General features: G+C 44.2%; 1 protein-coding gene and 1 long non-coding RNA gene across 14 annotated transcripts in view; one reads left to right on the top strand and one right to left on the bottom strand.

Annotated features, from left to right (window-relative positions):
• The window catches only part of DLG2 (discs large MAGUK scaffold protein 2), a 902,142-nt gene that overhangs the window by 845,465 nt on the left and 39,543 nt on the right, over positions 1 to 17,134 (bottom strand). The gene's annotated exons all lie outside the window — the stretch shown is intronic.
• LOC310843897 overlaps positions 13,014 to 17,134 on the top strand; it is a 54,519-nt gene continuing 50,398 nt past the window's right edge. Inside the window, exon 1 of the long non-coding RNA XR_014563756.1 lies at positions 13,014 to 13,141. This is a non-coding gene — a long non-coding RNA (uncharacterized lncRNA). The remainder of the gene's footprint in view (positions 13,142 to 17,134) is intronic.

Raw genomic sequence — 17,134 nt, 5'->3', positions numbered from 1 at the left:
TACATGTTTAACAAGAAAAATAAGAATGTCTTCCGTTGTAGGTTTTAATGGCAAAGCAGAGGGCGAGAAAGAGAAGACACTTACCAGGCATCTGGTTAAATAGACGGAAGGATGTCCAGGATAACTACTGCTCATTAAGCGAAAAAGACCAGAAGGTACCATGTCTCCATGCCTCCAGGGGTTGGCTTATATGCAGTGAATGTTGCTGGAAGAATGTCAAAAGTTGCTGCTTTTCTCTCTCTGCAGGAATGGTGGAACTTGTGTTAACGTCCATGATGTCGCTAATGGAACCTGGAAAGTATCTTACGTTCTGCTCTGTGTACCTGTTTCTGGTGTGTACCGTATGTGTGCCTAACAGCCATTGTGAGGATCGGAAAAGCCGGGAAATTTCAGAGTAGGTCCAACAATGACATTTTGTCTCTTGATGATCCCATCCTTAGATTCACAAGGGGCGTTGTTCAGTGGCACAGCAGGCAAAAGGTCCCAGATTCAATCCCTGGCATCTCCAGGCAAAGGGATGAGCCAGTAGCCAATGATGGGCATCTCTGGAGGTGTTGGGAATTGAACCTGGCAACTTTCCTGGTCAAATCACAGGCTCTGCCACCTTGTGCCACGGCCTTAACCCAGGCATATGGGCACTGTCTCCAGCGCAGTTTCTGATTGGCGACCTTCACCAGATTGAGCAGCTGTTGATACAGTGGCCATTCCATTGAAGAAGAAGAAGAAGAAGAGTTTGGATTTGATATCCCGCCTTTCACTCCCTTTAAGGAGTCTCAAAGCGGCTAACATTCTCCTTTCCCTTCCTCCCCCACAACAAACACTCTGTGAGGCGAGTGGGGCTGAGAGACTTCAAGGAAGTGTGACTGGCCCAAGGTCACCCAGCAGCTGCATTTGGAGGAGCGGAGACGCGAACCCGGTTACCCAGGATTACGAGACTACCGCTCTTAACCACTACACCACACTGGCATAGTGGCAGCACATTTATGTCTGGGTGAGTTGGTGCAGTGTAAGAATTGCTCAGTGAATCAATTATTTTGGTTTGAAGGTGATGGAGGAATGTGTCACCCAGCAAAAATTCATCATAGGAAAAGAGAGAACGGAGAGTACTAGTACTAGGAGGAAGAAGAAGAAGAAGAAGAAGAAGAAGAAGAAGAAGAAGAAGAAGAAGAAGAAGAATATTTCTATACCACCCTTCATCCAAGGATTACAGGGCAGTTTACAATATAAAAACACAAAAATACATGCCATAGTAACAAGCAAAAACAATACTCCCCAATTAAAAGGTCATAGCTTAATAGGGTTGTAACCAACCAAGTTATAGTTAGAAGATACCCACTGAAATTAATGAATCTAAGTTAGTCAGGTTAATTATTTTTAATTTACCAGAAGCGGCTTAGTCATGCTGGCCACATGGCTGTCTGCGGACAAACACTGGCTCCCTCGGCCAGTAAAGCGAGATGAGCGCCGCAACCCCAGAATCATTTGCGACTGGACTTAACTGTCAGGGGTCCTTTACCTTCACCTTTTTACTCTGAGGGTAGGGTTAACTTTGGATCCAACCCATGGAATATATATATATATATATATACACACACACACACACACACACACACACACACACACACACACGTATGTATTTTCTCTTATCTTATTTAGAGAAGTGATTAATTCAGTTGGTTAATAGATTAACACAATTAATACCTTAAATGTTGCAACCCTATTGAAAACCATTAAGTTGGCTCAGCTTTCTGCCAAAACCCCACCGTGCAAATCTTGGGCAGCTACGTTTGGAACGTTTTCTTTCTTTAATAAGACCTTCCATTACTCTTCCCAAATAAGATACTGTGAGTCTAGGCTTTATTCTGCCCTTCCTTTTATTTAACCAGTTGTGCTTTAAGCTTCATTAGAGGACAGAGACAAATTGGTCATTATATTATGCATACTCTTGTCTTTGTGATGGGCGAAAGTCAATAAAGGGAGGCAGGGGAAGCAACTCAACCTCCCCAGAGGCATTTGCGCCTTGCAGATGGACCAAGGAGCACTGCCGAATGAGAAGGAATAGCTCATGAAAATGCAACATCTTATTGTATTAGCAGCTAAATAAGATTATTGACTGCGAGTTATGTCTCCCATTTGGATGAGGTCCCCCCCCACTCTCACTATATATAAAACTTGGTTAATAATTCTGAAATCATCTTCGGATAAGATTTCCTCCCAATTTAAGTTGTGAAAGCCAGGAAGGGCAGGAAAAAATACATATGTAAAAGCGACAAGTCTTACATTATGGAAATGGCTGGTAATTTAGAGTAAAGGCACTCTGACTTTATAACACAACAATTACAGGGAAATTGAAGACCGAATGTGAGCATAACTACCCCTGCCTATTCAGACGGCCTGTTCAGGAGGTTGCATGAGTAATAGCCCCTCATTCTTCCCAGTGCGCTCTTTGAAGGTGTTCTTTTGAAAGGCAAGAACCTGCTCACTTTAAATGTCTTTTCCCGAGTCTTTCTGTGTTGCAGAATTTTGTGAGTTAAGTACCTGTACTGTAGTTACCACTGACACCCACAGCTGTGCTGTTGGTTGCATGAGACACGATCGTACTGTCTATTGGATGGAAATAAGAGGAAGACATTGAGAGGTGTGATTGCATGGCGATTCTCGCCCCCTCCCACAGATGGAATAAATAAAGACACCGGACACCAGAATTTAGGTTAATGGGTGAAAAATGGCCACAACTTTATTGATTACAGGTAAGAGCGGTATTGGCTTTAGGCATTGTCCCTATCAGACTAAGCTGGCTGAAAGAAAAGAAAGGGGCGAGCACGGGCTGCCCCAACATTAAATGAACTCTCCTAACCCCACCCCCATCACCAGCCGATTGGCTGGCATGGTGAGTGATGACCCCCGGGATTCCCAAGTCCCGCAGAGCTGAGCTAGCCCCACGAGGGTGTAGGTGGGGCGTGAGCCCGCAACCCCCCCTCCTTATGTCAGGAGTGGATTTGTGATAATACACACACCCCTGCTCCCATACGAAAGATCATGGGCCACCCCTCTTATTAAAGGTAAAGGGACTCCTGACCATTAGGTCCAGTCGTGACCGACTCTGGGGTTGCAGCGCTCATCTCGCTTTATTGGCCGAGGGAGCCAACGTACAGCTTCCAGGTCATGTGGCCAGCATGACTAAGCCGCTTCTGGCGAACCAGAGCAGCGCACGGAAACACCGTTTACCTTCCCGCCGGAGTGGTACCTATTTATCTACATGCACTTTGATGTGCTTTCGAACTGCTAGGTTGGCAGGAGCAGGGACCGAGCAACAGGAGCTCACCCCGTCACAGGGATTCAAACCGCAGACCTTCTGATCGGCAAGTCCTAGGCTCTGTGGTTTAACCCACAGCGCCACCCGCCTCCCCCTCTTATTACACATTGCTAAAAGCTCATATGTGACAATCATTTGCTCTACAACAGCATTTCCTCCTCCAGTTTAAAAACCTAGACGATGTTTGTTCTTTGGGTGAAATATACAGTATATTAAAGGGGGGAAACATAATTCTCTGGCAATATGCTACATACACCAACTTCAGCATTGCAATGTGCGAAATGACAGCTGTGCGCCACGACATAGCACTTTAATGCCTGCAAATGTGTGCGCATGAGAGATAAGATGAATCCACTCGCTGCTTAGGAAGGTGGTCTTGGCAGAGCTTGCTAAACCCTGAAAAATGACAAGTCTGGGGAGGGACATTTTGACAAGGCCTTCCCAAAGGGCAGAAAGCAGAGATTCATGGTTAACACACTATGTGCAGCTGCAGCACATGCACAATGCCCATGAAAATGGGTCCAGTTTGCAAGTTGCCCACACGCTCCAAAAGACTGGAGAAGCTTCTGAACAGAAGAGACTTCTCCTGGTCAAGAGAGACACTTGGAGCACCCGTCCATCTGTGGGCACCACCTGGTCCTTGTGGGGCACAGTTGCCCCATTCAGGACCAGGGAGACCACCACCACCAGCTGCCTACCCCTGTTCAGGGCCGGATTTAGGTTTGACGAGGCCCTAAGCAATTGAAGGTAATGGGGCCTTTTATATGTCCAGGTGTCCTTTCTCATCAACAAATTGCCGCTGCTTTTTATGTTGAATATATGCTATATGGTAATTTATGGACCTAGTAGGTATCTAAAGCCATTTGCACATAACAAAATAAGTATTTTATCAAAGTAATTGTTGGACTGAAATGCAATTAAGAAGTATATTAATAGTGGAATACAATTCAGAAGAAGTAATATTAAGTGAAATAATTATTAAGCTCTAACTTAAAATGTTTTTTTATTCATAACAAACTTAATAATGCATACACATTGGCATTTGGCAATAAAAAAAGTTCCTTTAGAAACACAATTTACAAAGACTCATAATCTAGCAGGTGGGGCCCATTACTGACATCATAGGAGCCTACACAACACAAAACACTGTTGCTGTATGTAGGTTTTATTTTATTTGTTTTTTATCTTATATTTTGGAAATGTACATCCAGGTGTTTTCCCTTTAAATTTTTTGGGGGTCCCAAGAGAGTGGGGCCCTAAGCTATAGCTTGTTTAGCTTATACATAAATCTGGCGCTGCCCCTGTCCCCCAGACACAGTACTTCTGTCTTGCTATCCATCAACAGCAGGTTGGAATAGATAACTTTTGTGCCCTTCCTGGTTCTCTGATTCTCTGATTTTTGATGGCAGAAGCCTAAACAGTACTCAGATTATGAGGCAAGAGGTGCAGGGTTGCGTGAGTAAAATCTACAAGCCCCACCAAGATATGGTTACCAGACATCCCCGTTTCCCGAGGACAGTCCCCAGATTTACAAATCTGTCCCCGGACAAAATCTGTCCCCGGAATGTCCACTTATATTTTAAGTGTTGTAGATTTATTAGTAGGGAATAATGTTGCGCGATTGGTTCCACGGCACAAGACACATCATATGGGGACTTCTGGCGAGGCAAAATGGTGGGTGCCATGTCAGAGAGCAGCTCCTGAAGCCAGCCAGAGCCAACTGCGCTACCAAGCTGGCTCCAGGCTGCTGAGACTGCCACTGCTGCTGCCACTGCCGAGGGGGAACCGGGGACGCTCGGCACGTCAACTGGAGGAACCACTGACCCCCTCCAGCCCAAATCGAGCCAGGAGCGAGAGCACCTGGCCATCCGGCCAACTGTCCAGCAGCGCTCCAGGGCCAGTAAAACCCCCGGAGCTGACGCAGTGAGAAGGAGAGGAGAAGAAGAAGAAGGAAGAGAGAGAAAGAGGAAGGAGAAAAAAGAGGGGAGCCCCAACCTTGCTGTGCCACCAAGGAGGAGAGGTAAGAGAGCACCGGGAGGGCAAGGACATGTGGCTGAGCCCAGGCCCAACCCGATCCTACACCATGGCGGCTAGCGCTCCGAGAGAGCAGGCTGAGGCCCAGAGGAAGTCTGTATGACAGAAGAGTTGTTTAGTCGTTTAGTCGTGTCCGACTCTTCGTGACCCCCTGGACCAGAGAACGCCAGGCACCTCTGTCCTCCACTGCCTTCCGCAGTTTGGTCAAACTCATGCTGGTAACCTCGAAAACAGAAGAGACCACATAAGAAAAGATTGATTTTATTTATTTATTTATTTATTTATTTATTTATTTATTTATTCCTTTTTTCAAAAAAAAAAAAAAAGGGTCCCCAGATTCTTTGAAAAAAATCTGGTAATCTTACACCAAGAGGCTCCTTCCAATTTCAACCCAACAATGTCTCCCCCCCCCCCCCCGTTAAATACAGTAGCTGTGGGATCCCACCCCAAAAAGTGAGATTTACATGCCCCCTCTATAATCCAGGACCTGCTTATAATGCACAGTTCTGCCCTGAGACATGATTCTGACCCTAGAAAAGATTTTGGAGCGTGGGGTTTCCTAAGTAAAATTAAAGCATCTGTTCTTCCGAGGCTTGGTATTTACTTTTGCGGCCTGTTAACAGCTGCGTGGCAATTCTAAGAAGGGAAGCAGACAATCGATCATTTATTCCCACAGCAGCCTCAACAACAAGGTTAGAAGCAGCTGGTGAGGGTGGTGTGTTTTTCCCCCCTGAATGGCAAGCGCTGGTGAGACGAAGATGTCAGGCCAGCAGCCTGCTATACAATCCAGCCATTTCCACTTGGCACACCCATGTCTGTAAATAATCAGAGCTGTTTTGCTGAGCTTGCCTCAAAACTCTCTCCGGCACCCAGGCTAATGAGCTATAAGCATTGCACCTCTTGGAATTATTCACAAGTTCATCTGGGAAGGTGCTCAAATGACAAGGGTGTCCACACATTGTGTTCAACGAATGTGCAGCCTATGTACACAAGCCATTGGGCAGTACACGCATTCAGTATTTCATGGAGTGTGTATAAAAAGAGTTTAACCGGTCAAACCAACACGTGCACAGACTTTCACAGGTTTTCACATACTTTTTTTCAATGAAGCACAATGTCTGTTGTTGTTGTTTAGTCGTTTAGTCGTAAAAGAATCACTAAAACATTAGTATGTAGCAATTGTTTAAAAGGGGGCAAAATGCAAAGCTGGTCTAACCAATACAGTTTTCAGAAGATGTTTAAAAGAAGGGAGGGGTGATTCCTGGTGAACCTCCAGTGGCAGGATGTTCCACCGGGCAAGGCTTTCCACACTAAAGGCTTGATTCCCTAGAAAAGGCCAACCAACCCTCAGGTGTGCTGGGAAGCACCAGAAGTGGTCCATCACTGATTAAAGCGGAGCATAAGAGATTAGATGACCCTTAAGGTTTTTTGTGTGCATGACTAGCAGAAATAAAAAGCGGCTCGCCAATTAATGCAATTATTTCCCTGGTATAGGGGCCATTCTGCTGAGAAAGCTCATAATGCACATCCTCAGAAGCTTTCTAAGCACAATAAAGGCTTATTATATAGCGTGCCTACATAGACATAACCGTAAAGTCTTTGCATTTAACTCAAGACAAATGAGGGACGTAGCTGGAAATGCAGAAGGGGAAATTCTCCCCGTGAAATAACATTACAGCTCTGTGATACTTCTAGTACTCTCCGCGTAAAAAGAGCTGGGAAATAATGAGGCATTTGGTTAAAACTCTTTAAATGTAAATGAGGAGTAAAGCAAAAGGAGAATTATTTCCTAACTCATTCATATGGATGACAAAGGGAAAGAACTTACTCTCCAGCACCAAACAGAAATGTGAACTCCTGTTAAATGGTGCCACCTGGTGACATAAATTGGGCACACTCTTATTTAACTAATTTATTGCCAACCTCAAAAAAAACAACCCACCTGAAAATAAGGTGAATTCCGGAGAGTCGTACTGTTCACATCTTTATAAGCGTTAACAATAGTTTTTCCTGGGAAGCTGTGATAATGTCAAATGGTGTCAGAGCCAATCTTTAAAGCTGTTTGCAGAACAACAGGCCACTAGGTATCAGAATGTTTTCAAGTGAGGATTTATTAAAGTCTGAATACTATAAAAGAGGAAGAGGAAATAAATCGCTTTCAGACCAGGGCTCCACAGGGCCGTGTCCACAATTTTGTGAGCCTGGTAGTGATGGAGAAATCTGTCAATTTCGGCTTCCACGGCACATTTCTCAGTTTTCCCTGTTGAACTTGCTGTCAGCTCTTTGATCCTCAGTTTTCGAATGTTTCGGAAGTCAAACGGACTTCCAGAATGGATTATGTTCAAAAACCAAGGTCCCACTGTATTTTCACTACTTTTTATGGACACTATGCATTTTTTTCACATGCCATTTGGCTTGAGAACTGCATTGGAAAAATTTGAAGGAGAGCAACAAATTGCAAAGGCTGGCTGTGCTTCAGCTCACGTACCACTTCGGAAATTACAAATTAGACTGGTTCGCCTTTAAATGCAAGCCTAATGGAACTTCTCTTTCCCTTCCCCTCCCCTCCCCAGTGCCTGGTAACGTTTATATACCGTATTTTTCGCTCTATAACACGCACCTGACCATAACACGCACATTGTTTTTAGAGGAGGAAAACAAGGAGGAAAACATTCTGAATGAAACAGTGGATGTATCATTTTGGGGCTTCATGCTGTGGCCACAGACATGTGATCTGATGGTGAATTTGGGGTGACCCAATGCAAAAATCCTGAGAATTCCTGTGGATCCATGCTTTGTAACCACGTTTTTGCACCATTGCAGCCCCAGGCAACAGTGGGTGCGTGATTTTTTTGGTGCAGGCTGTAGCCATGGACATGCTATGTGATCTGATGGTGAATTTGGGGTGACCCAATGCAAAGATCCTGAGGATCCATGTGGATCTATGCTTTGTAACCACATTTTAAGTGGGGAGCGAAGGAAAAACAAAGAAGCGACATGAGAGGGGTGTGCAGAGAAGCAGCTGGCTAAGAATGCAGGAGAGGGATTTAACGGAGGGAGGAAAGAAAGGCAAAAGTTTCCCCCCACCCAAGCCAGCCATATCTCTCTTTCTCTCTCTCCCTCCCCCTCTCTCTCTCCCTCCCCCCCCCTCTCTCTCTCCCTCCCCCTCCCCCCCTCTCTCTCTCCCCCAGCAGCACCGGAGCACAGAGAGGAATTCCCCTCTGCTTGCCTGGAAGGGAGGGGCTTTCCCTGCTCTTTGTTCCATTTGAGCAAAGACAGCAATGAAACAAAGGAGGGTGGGCAGTAAGACCCTGAGGCAGAATGCAGGAAAGCAGCCACTTCCTCTTTTCAGGTTTCCCTTCTAGGAGACTCGCGATTTGATTTTTGCCTGCTTTTTCGGCTCCAGGGACCACACATTCGCTCTATAACACGCACAGACATTTCCCCTTCCTTTTTAGGAGAAAAAATCTGCGTGTTATAGAGGGGAAAATACGGTAATTATGACAGATAAGTGAAGAGAGTTGCTCTTTTAAAGCAAGCTATGCTGTTAGAGCAAGCTAGAATGGATGACAAAGCTAGAACCAGAGGGACCTGGAAGCAAGGAAACAAGAAACACAGGAGTGAGAGGAGATCTTGCATCTTTCTTTAGACAACAAATTCTGGTAGGAAGAGGAAATTGATTTAGGAGCAAGAAAGCGCTGCAGTTAATTACAGAACAGAAAAGGCAGCAGGATAGGGTTGCCGTACTTCCTGGACATATACAGAATACTGCAGTTGGCAGGGCGGAAATTGGTTCAATGTCCAAGAAAATTCAGGAAAAGCATGGCAGCTTTTTCCATACGTTTTTACCGTTCTTCCATGAAAAAGCTCAAAAAGTTATTATTATTATTATTGCAATTTTATCCAAAAAGCTCAACAACTTTGGCCAGAATAAAAAACAACAACTTTTCTCTCCGGATTTTCACTGTTTGAAATATGGCAACCCTACAGAAGGATTGAGGCAGCTGCTTGGGTCCTGGCGGAGCCTTTGGCGGGGACCAAAACTGTAGGACTTCAGCGTTTGCAGATCTATCTCATAGAATTGTAGTGTCAGAGGGGATCCCGAGGGTCATCTAGTCAAACCCCCTGCAATGCAGGAATCTTTTGCCCCACGTGGGGCTCAAACCCACAACCATGAGATTCAGAGTCTCATGCGCTAACCAACCGAGCTATCCCAGGACTTTGCATGGTGTGGATGTTAAATATATATGCCTGCATATCTGTGTGAGGTGCATAGGAGTGAGTGTGTTATGGCCCTGCTCATTGCCAGCTCTGACGACATACTTTCCTCCACCCCATCTTTTGTTTTGGCCACCGTTGGCATGAATCCCTTAGAAAGTTAGCCATCAAGGACGGTGACCCTCCAGCTCAGAAAGGTCTCCCACTTTCAGCTCCATCCAATCGCAAAAGCCACCACTCTTTTCAGTTTTTTCACGGACAATCAATCCTTCTTCCCAGGGAACTCTGGGAGTTGTGGCTCCCTGAATGGTATAGGTGTCTCCCAATGACACTCGGCACAAACTACAGCTCCCAGAATTCTTTGGGGGAAGCCACGACTCTTTAAGGAGGTGTTGTAGCACTTTAAATGTGTGGTGTGAATGTGGCCCATGTCTGGATGGCCTGGTATAAATTCTCTACTAATGCACTATTATTGAGTCAATGGCATGTTGCAGAATACATCCACCCCAAAAAACCCACCAGTTTGGAGACATCCTAAATTTCAACAGCTGATCTAGTAAGAGAGGGTGGCATCTTGTCCTTCTCAACCTGCCAAATTTCTTGGGCCAATCCTGGTCCAAACTTGACCCCTTGCTCAGGTCTTCCACCATGGTAAGTGACCCCTTGCTGAATGGTCAGACCCTCCAAGTGTCCCTATTCTCCAGGGACAGTCCTGCATTTACAGAAGCCATCCTGTTTTCTGATTTGATCCCAGAATGTCCCACTTTTCCTTAGGACGTCCCTATTTTCCATCAGAGAAATGTTGGCGAGTATGTGACCCCCAAACCAAGGAGATAAGTAACTATATAACCTTTAGAAGACATCTGAAGGCAGCCCTGCACCGGGAAGTTTTTTTAAAAAATGTTTGATGTTTCATTATGTTTTTATCTGTGTTGGAAGTTGCCCTGAGTGGCTGGGGCAAGCCAGTCAAATGGGTGAGATGTTGTTGTTGTTGTTGTTGTTGTTGTTATCTATTTTCATTGAATAAATGTTGGAGGGTGTGCATCTTCAGTCTTCCAGAGCTTTTTCCTGACACCCGCAAAGTGAGTCGATAATCTTGTAAGCGCTGCAAGCTAATGTGAATTGGCAGAAAACAGATTCGATCTTGTGGCAGTCTCCCCCACCCCCCGCAATTCTTCTTCTTCCTCTTCCAAAAGTACATCTTTTCTGATGGGATTCCATTTGACAGGTAGGAAAGGCTCGCCTTTCGAGACCCTAAAGTGTCTGTCTCTTAACTAAAGCGACGGATGCTTGCTGGATCATTGGGCTGGATATAATGCAATCAGCAGAGCAGTTTGGTTGCTAACACAGAATAAAGCCATTTCAGAGGACAGGAGAAATTTAACTTGAGTGTCGTTTCTGAAATGGGTAGGGTTGAGTTGCTTTTCCTTTGACTTTTGAGCAGTTAGCTGCACGCATGAGCAGCAACACGCCACACTTTCTAGTGAACTGCTAACACAAAGAATGAACCCAGCAGGTTCAAGGTAGATAAAAGGAAGAACTTCCTTCACACAGTGCACTATGGAACTCACTGCCACAAGATGTGGTGGTAGCTGCAAATTTGGGTGGCTTTAAAAGAGAAGTAGAGAAACGTTTCCAGTACGCTTCCGAGCACAATTCAAAGTGTTGGTGCTGACCTTTAAAGCCCTAAACGGCCTCGGTCCAGTATACCTGAAGGAGCGTCTCCACCCTCATCGTTCAGCCCGGACACTGAGGTCCAGCGCCGAGGGCCTTCTGGCGGTTCCCTCATTGCAAGAAGCAAAGCTACAGGGAACCAGGCAGAGGGCCTTCTCGGTAGTGGCGCCCGCCCTGTGGAACGCCCTTCCAGCAGGTGTCAAAGCGATAAACAACTACCTGACATTCAGAAGACATCTTAAGGCAACCCTGTTCAGAGAAGTTTTTAATGTGTGATATTTTAGTGTATTTTTGGTTTCTATGGAAGCTGCCCAGAGTGGCTGGGCACTTATTATTTTTTATTTATTATTATTTATTATTATTATTATTATTATTATTATTATTATTTGTTGAAGGGAAGGCTATCAATGGCTACTAGCCAGGATGCCTAGACATAACTTGCAGTGGTACTCTGTTATATATGAAATTTATTATGGTCAGAGACCAGCTTGAGAAACACAAATGGAACTACAATCCCAATAGAAAAACAAACATTTAAAACAATATACAACAATGGATTTTAAGTTTAAAAGTGTGATAGGCATATAAACACATAAAAACTTTAAAATAGACTACCTTAGAGAAATGACCCAAAGTTGCCCGTGGATCTGGGTTTGGGAATTTTCTTAACAAACCAGATTGAATCAGGAGATGGTCCGCGCCTACAGATCTGTGTGCAGAATCTGGCGACAATCTGGGTCATCTTGTGGTCTTTGCCTAACAGGAGAAGATCTAATTTTTGCTGTACTGGGAGGTTAGTGGAATGGCTTTTTATTATTTTGGCTTCAAGCTCTGACTTGCCTGCCCAAGACATTTTATTGCTTAAAACTAGAGATTGGGAGGGGGATAATTTGGTTCACATTCAAATGAGAACTTCCCTAACACGCGCTTTCCAAAGCAATGTGTGAACTGAAACGCAGCTGCTTGAAATTCTCTTACTTTTGCAGCGCCATTCTCTAGCCAGGTACAGTGCATAAAAACTGAATATGCTAGTGAAAATAGCACATGAAAATGTGTTGTATTAGGAGAGACTGCTTTGCAAGAATGAGCGTATTAGGCAAAAATGCATCCAGATGGATTCGTATGACAATAAATTTGCACTAAAACGCTGGTGAGCTTCCATGAGGATTGCTTTAAAACGCAAAAGGGAGGGGAGTTCAGCCTTTATACAGCACCACAAACAGAAGAGCAATGAAGCCAGGTTCTGCAGCTACACTCCAAGCAAGAGTCACCATTTTTTTTCTTTACTTGTCTTTCATAACAGCAGTGTGATCTGCAAACAACAGCAGTAGGTATGGAAAGAAGCACTTCCACAGAAAGCTTATTTCTGTAGACCAGGCTCCTATTAAAAGCACAGCAGCAGGCCAGGCGGGGTTTCCTGGTCAGCTGGCAACTCTTTAAAAAAAAAAAAAACTTTTATTCTGCTTTAAACAAATACAGATAAATATAAACAACCAAAATTACAAAAGAAAAATCCTTAATAATAATAATAATAATGGAAAAAGCTTAAAAAACTACAAAAAATATCAAAGTACATAGCATAGAACATGTCATTATGGGAAAGGAAAAAGAAAAAAGAAAAAGGAAAGGAGGGGGAGAAGGGAAAAAAGAAAAAAAAGAGGAAAATGAGCCAAAACAGAAGAAGGCTCATCTATTGTATAGATGAAGTCAGCTGGCAACTCTTATTCCAAAGGCTCACTGCTTCTTAAAAAATAGTTCCAGTTACAGATAGGTAGCCGTGTTGGTCTGCCATAGTCAAAACAAAAAAAAATGCTTCCAGTAGCACCTTGAAGACCAACTAAGTCAGTTCTTGGTATGAGCTTTCGTGTGCATGCACACTTCTTCAGATACACAAAAGAAGTGTATCTGAAGAAGTGTGCATGCACACGAAAGCTCATACCAAGAACTGACTTAGTTGGTCTTCAAGGTGCTACTGGAAGGAATTTTTTTTGTCTTAAAAAATAAAAAGACTTCAAAACAGATCTTTGAAGTTAGATTTCACTCTGGGAAACTAAAAGAGGTAACGACCGAATCTTGAGGCCAGCTTCCAGCTACAAAGCTGGTGAAAATTTATGTTAAAAATATGAAAGGGGCTCCAATTAGCAACATATCGCTTGTAATTGCCTAGAATGAAGAAAAGAACATGCATCTGAAATACAGGTGTGTGTGTGTGTGTGTGTGTGTGTGTGTGTGTGTACAAATCTAATAGCATCTCTAGATAGGGGGCTCGCCCACACTCCCACCTGTGCCAGGCCTAGAAAGAATGAGTCCGATCGGTTTTGCACTGTGCTAATGGGACTGCACTCGTTGCTAGTATCTCATGGAAACTAAAAGGCATGCAGCTCATTATGGGAAAAGCTTTTTCATGTTAAGTAGGGCACCTACATTTCTGCAGTGACGCATCCCTTTGGATTATCTCTACTAGCCATAAGGGATATTAAACTATTAACGGTGGCTGCTCAAGACTTCCTTGACTCTGCTCTCACCGCAATGGTGTGGCATTTTCTGTATTTCAATCAGTGCGTTGAAAATATCTCAATAAACCCACGAATGTGGCATCTCAAGAATGGAAAAGCATTCGCAAAAAGGCCATTGCAAAATTGTCAAAGGCCGCCAGCCTCTTATTTGTTTGTTTATTATTTCATAGAATCACATAATTATAGAATTATAGAGTTAGAATCTAGTCCAACCCCCTCCCCACAACACAGGATTTATTTGTTTTATTTGTTTATTTATTGTGATTTGTTTATTTTTTACACCCTGAATGAAAGGATGTAAAAGGATACAAAAACTGCTCTGCTGGATCAAATTGGAGGGTTTTGCCCCAGCCAGCCTAACTCAGACAGGAAGACCTGGATTCGAATTCCCACTTGATGAGTCCAGCCATTCTCTAAGTGGTGACTTTGGGCCAGTCTGCCTCAGCCTGGTCTACCTGGCAGGGTTGCTATGAGGATAAAATGGAGATGACAGGGAGAAACCATGTATGTCAGCATGAGCTTCTTAGAGGAAGGGATATATATATATATATATATATGCAGGTTTTGGTGTCCTCGGGTGTCTTCCCGTGTAAAAGTTGGGGTGTCTAGGCGACGTTTCGACGAGGTCTCACTCGTCATCTTCAGGCTGGTGCTTTCGGCTTCTTGTTACTGGAACAGAGCGGGATCTCAATGTTTGAGTTCCTATAAATACTGTAGAGGGGGTGTGGTGTCTAGCCTCCAATGTTCTGGGCAGAGAGGAAGTTCCCAGGCTAGTGTGCCTTTTCTTCTTTTGTTCCTTAATTACTTGAGAGATACCTTGAGTGATTTCTTGAGTGATATCCTGAGTACCACTTAGGTGGGTCATTAGGTGTGGATTAGTTGCTAAAGTCTTTGTGTCTTGACCTCTTGAACTTTGTGAAGAGTTTTCCTGAGAAGATGGCTGTATTGCACTTAGTTGTGCTTTGGCTTGGCTTCGTGTATAGGGGCGAGCTGTGGTTTTGTGGCTTGTGTCAGCCAGATCTGTGTAGGGATTGCAGGGGGGTGCAGCATCCGGAGGTGCCACCATGGATTGGCTACTGGATGGTGTCAGTAATTCATCTGTGGAGAGGGTCTGGGTTTGGGTCTGGTGTGGTTGATTGGTGTTGGCGTTCTGTGTGCCTCTGGATCTGGTGTCAGTTTTTGTGGAGAGGGCTAATTTCCAGATGTCTGGCAAGCGGGATGTGTCGTCACGCTTGTTCATGTTGTGAGGGTGTTTCTCTATCTCGATGGCTTCCATGATTATTCTCTTGTGGTGATGTTCCGTGTTAAAGAGCAATTTGGAATCTGCAAAATTAATTTCGTGTCCTGTTTCTTTCATGTGTTGGAAAAGAGAGGAAGTTTTTTCTTCTTTTTTGACGGCATTCTTGTGTTCTGCGATACGTGCATTTATTCGTCTGTTTGTTTGTCCAATGTACGTGGCTGGGCAGACTTTGCAGGGTATTTCATAGATCCCTTGGTTTTCCAACTGGATTTTATCCTTGGGGTTTCTGAGGATATTGGCTATTTTTTGGTTGGTGCAAAAGGCTGTTTTGATATTGTGTTTATGGAGGATTTTGCTAATTTTATCTGTAGTGCCCTTGATATAAGGAAGGAGGGCCATGCCATTGTTTTCTTCTGTGTCTTGGTTTTTGGGGGGTGTTTCCTTTTGGATTAGCTTCGTAATCCTGTTTTGCTGGTATCCATTGGCAATTAACACATTTGAGAGATTCTGTAACTCAGTTGTCAAGTGGTCTTTGTCAGCCAGGCGTTTGGTTCTGGAGATGAGAGTCTTGGCTACGGAGTTTATTTGTGCAGGGTGGTGGTGTGATTGTGCATGTAAGTAGCGGTTGGTGTGTGTTTTTTTCTGGTAGATAGTGTGTCCTAGGGAGCCATCAGGTTTTTTGTAGATTAGGACGTCAAGGAAGGGAAGTTGGTTGTTGGCTTCTATTTCCATAGTGAATTGTATTTTGGGGTGTAAGTTGTTGAGATGTGTGAGGAAGCTATCCAGTTTTTCCTTCCCGTGTGGCCAAATTACAAAGGTGTCGTCAACATATCTGAGCCAAAGTTTGGGTTTGTGTTCTGACTTGTCTAAAGCATTGGTTTCAAAGTGTTCCATGTACAGGTTTGCGATGACCGGTGAGAGGGGTGATCCCATAGGTGCTCCTTCTATCTGTTTGTATCTTTGTCCATTGTGGATGAAGTACGTGTTGGTTAGGCAGTGGTTGGTCAGGTCCAAGATGTATTCGGGGGGATTGTATTTGTTTTGAATAGCTGTCAAGGCTTCATTAATGGGCACTTGTGTGAAGAGAGATACAACATCGAAGCTCACAAGTAGGTCATTAGGATGTAGGTTTTGCTTCTTTATTGTTTCTATGAACTGGAAGGAGTTTGGTACGTGTGAAGAGATGGATTCTGCATAGGGCTGAAGTTGCTTGGCGAGAGCAACTTAGCCCTCTCCACAAAAACTGACACCAGATCCAGAGGCACACAGAACGCCAACACCAATCAACCACACCAGACCCAAACCCAGACCCTCTCCACAGATGAATTACTGACACCATCCAGTAGCCAATCCATGGTGGCACCTCCGGATGCTGCACCCCCCTGCAATCCCTACACAGATCTGGCTGACACAAGCCACAAAACCACAGCTCGCCCCTATACACGAAGCCAAGCCAAAGCACAACTAAGTGCAATACAGCCATCTTCTCAGGAAAACTCTTCACAAAGTTCAAGAGGTCAAGACACAAAGACTTTAGCAACTAATCCACACCTAATGACCCACCTAAGTGGTACTCAGGATATCACTCAAGAAATCACTCAAGGTATCTCTCAAGTAATTAAGGAACAAAAGAAGAAAAGGCACACTAGCCTGGGAACTTCCTCTCTGCCCAGAACATTGGAGGCTAGACACCACACCCCCTCTACAGTATTTATAGGAACTCAAACATTGAGATCCCGCTCTGTTCCAGTAACAAGAAGCCGAAAGCACCAGCCTGAAGATGACGAGTGAGACCTCGTCGAAACGTCGCCTAGACACCCCAACTTTTACACGGGAAGACACCCGAGGACACCAAAACCTGCATTCCTGTACCCGTGAAAATCTACGAAAGCAAATATATATATATATATATATATATATCATTTACATCAGTTATTTACATACCAACCTAATTGCTGAGATTTCTAAGCAGTGTACAATAAGATTGCAAACAGCAATAGATAAAAACCAATTGCAATTACTGTAATCAAAAGATTGGGGTTGGAGGTGGGAAACTTGCTTAAAATGCCTACCGAAATAAAGCTGTCTTCGTCAGTCCCCTGAAATTCAGTGAAGGATTCTGTCTGATCTCCCCTG

This window comes from Podarcis gaigeae (assembly GCF_964106915.1).
Source record: "Podarcis gaigeae genome assembly, chromosome: 4".
Taxonomy (NCBI): domain Eukaryota; kingdom Metazoa; phylum Chordata; class Lepidosauria; order Squamata; family Lacertidae; genus Podarcis; species Podarcis gaigeae.
Note: the sequence above shows the minus strand (reverse complement) of the source record. Positions and strands in the feature narration are given on the sequence as shown.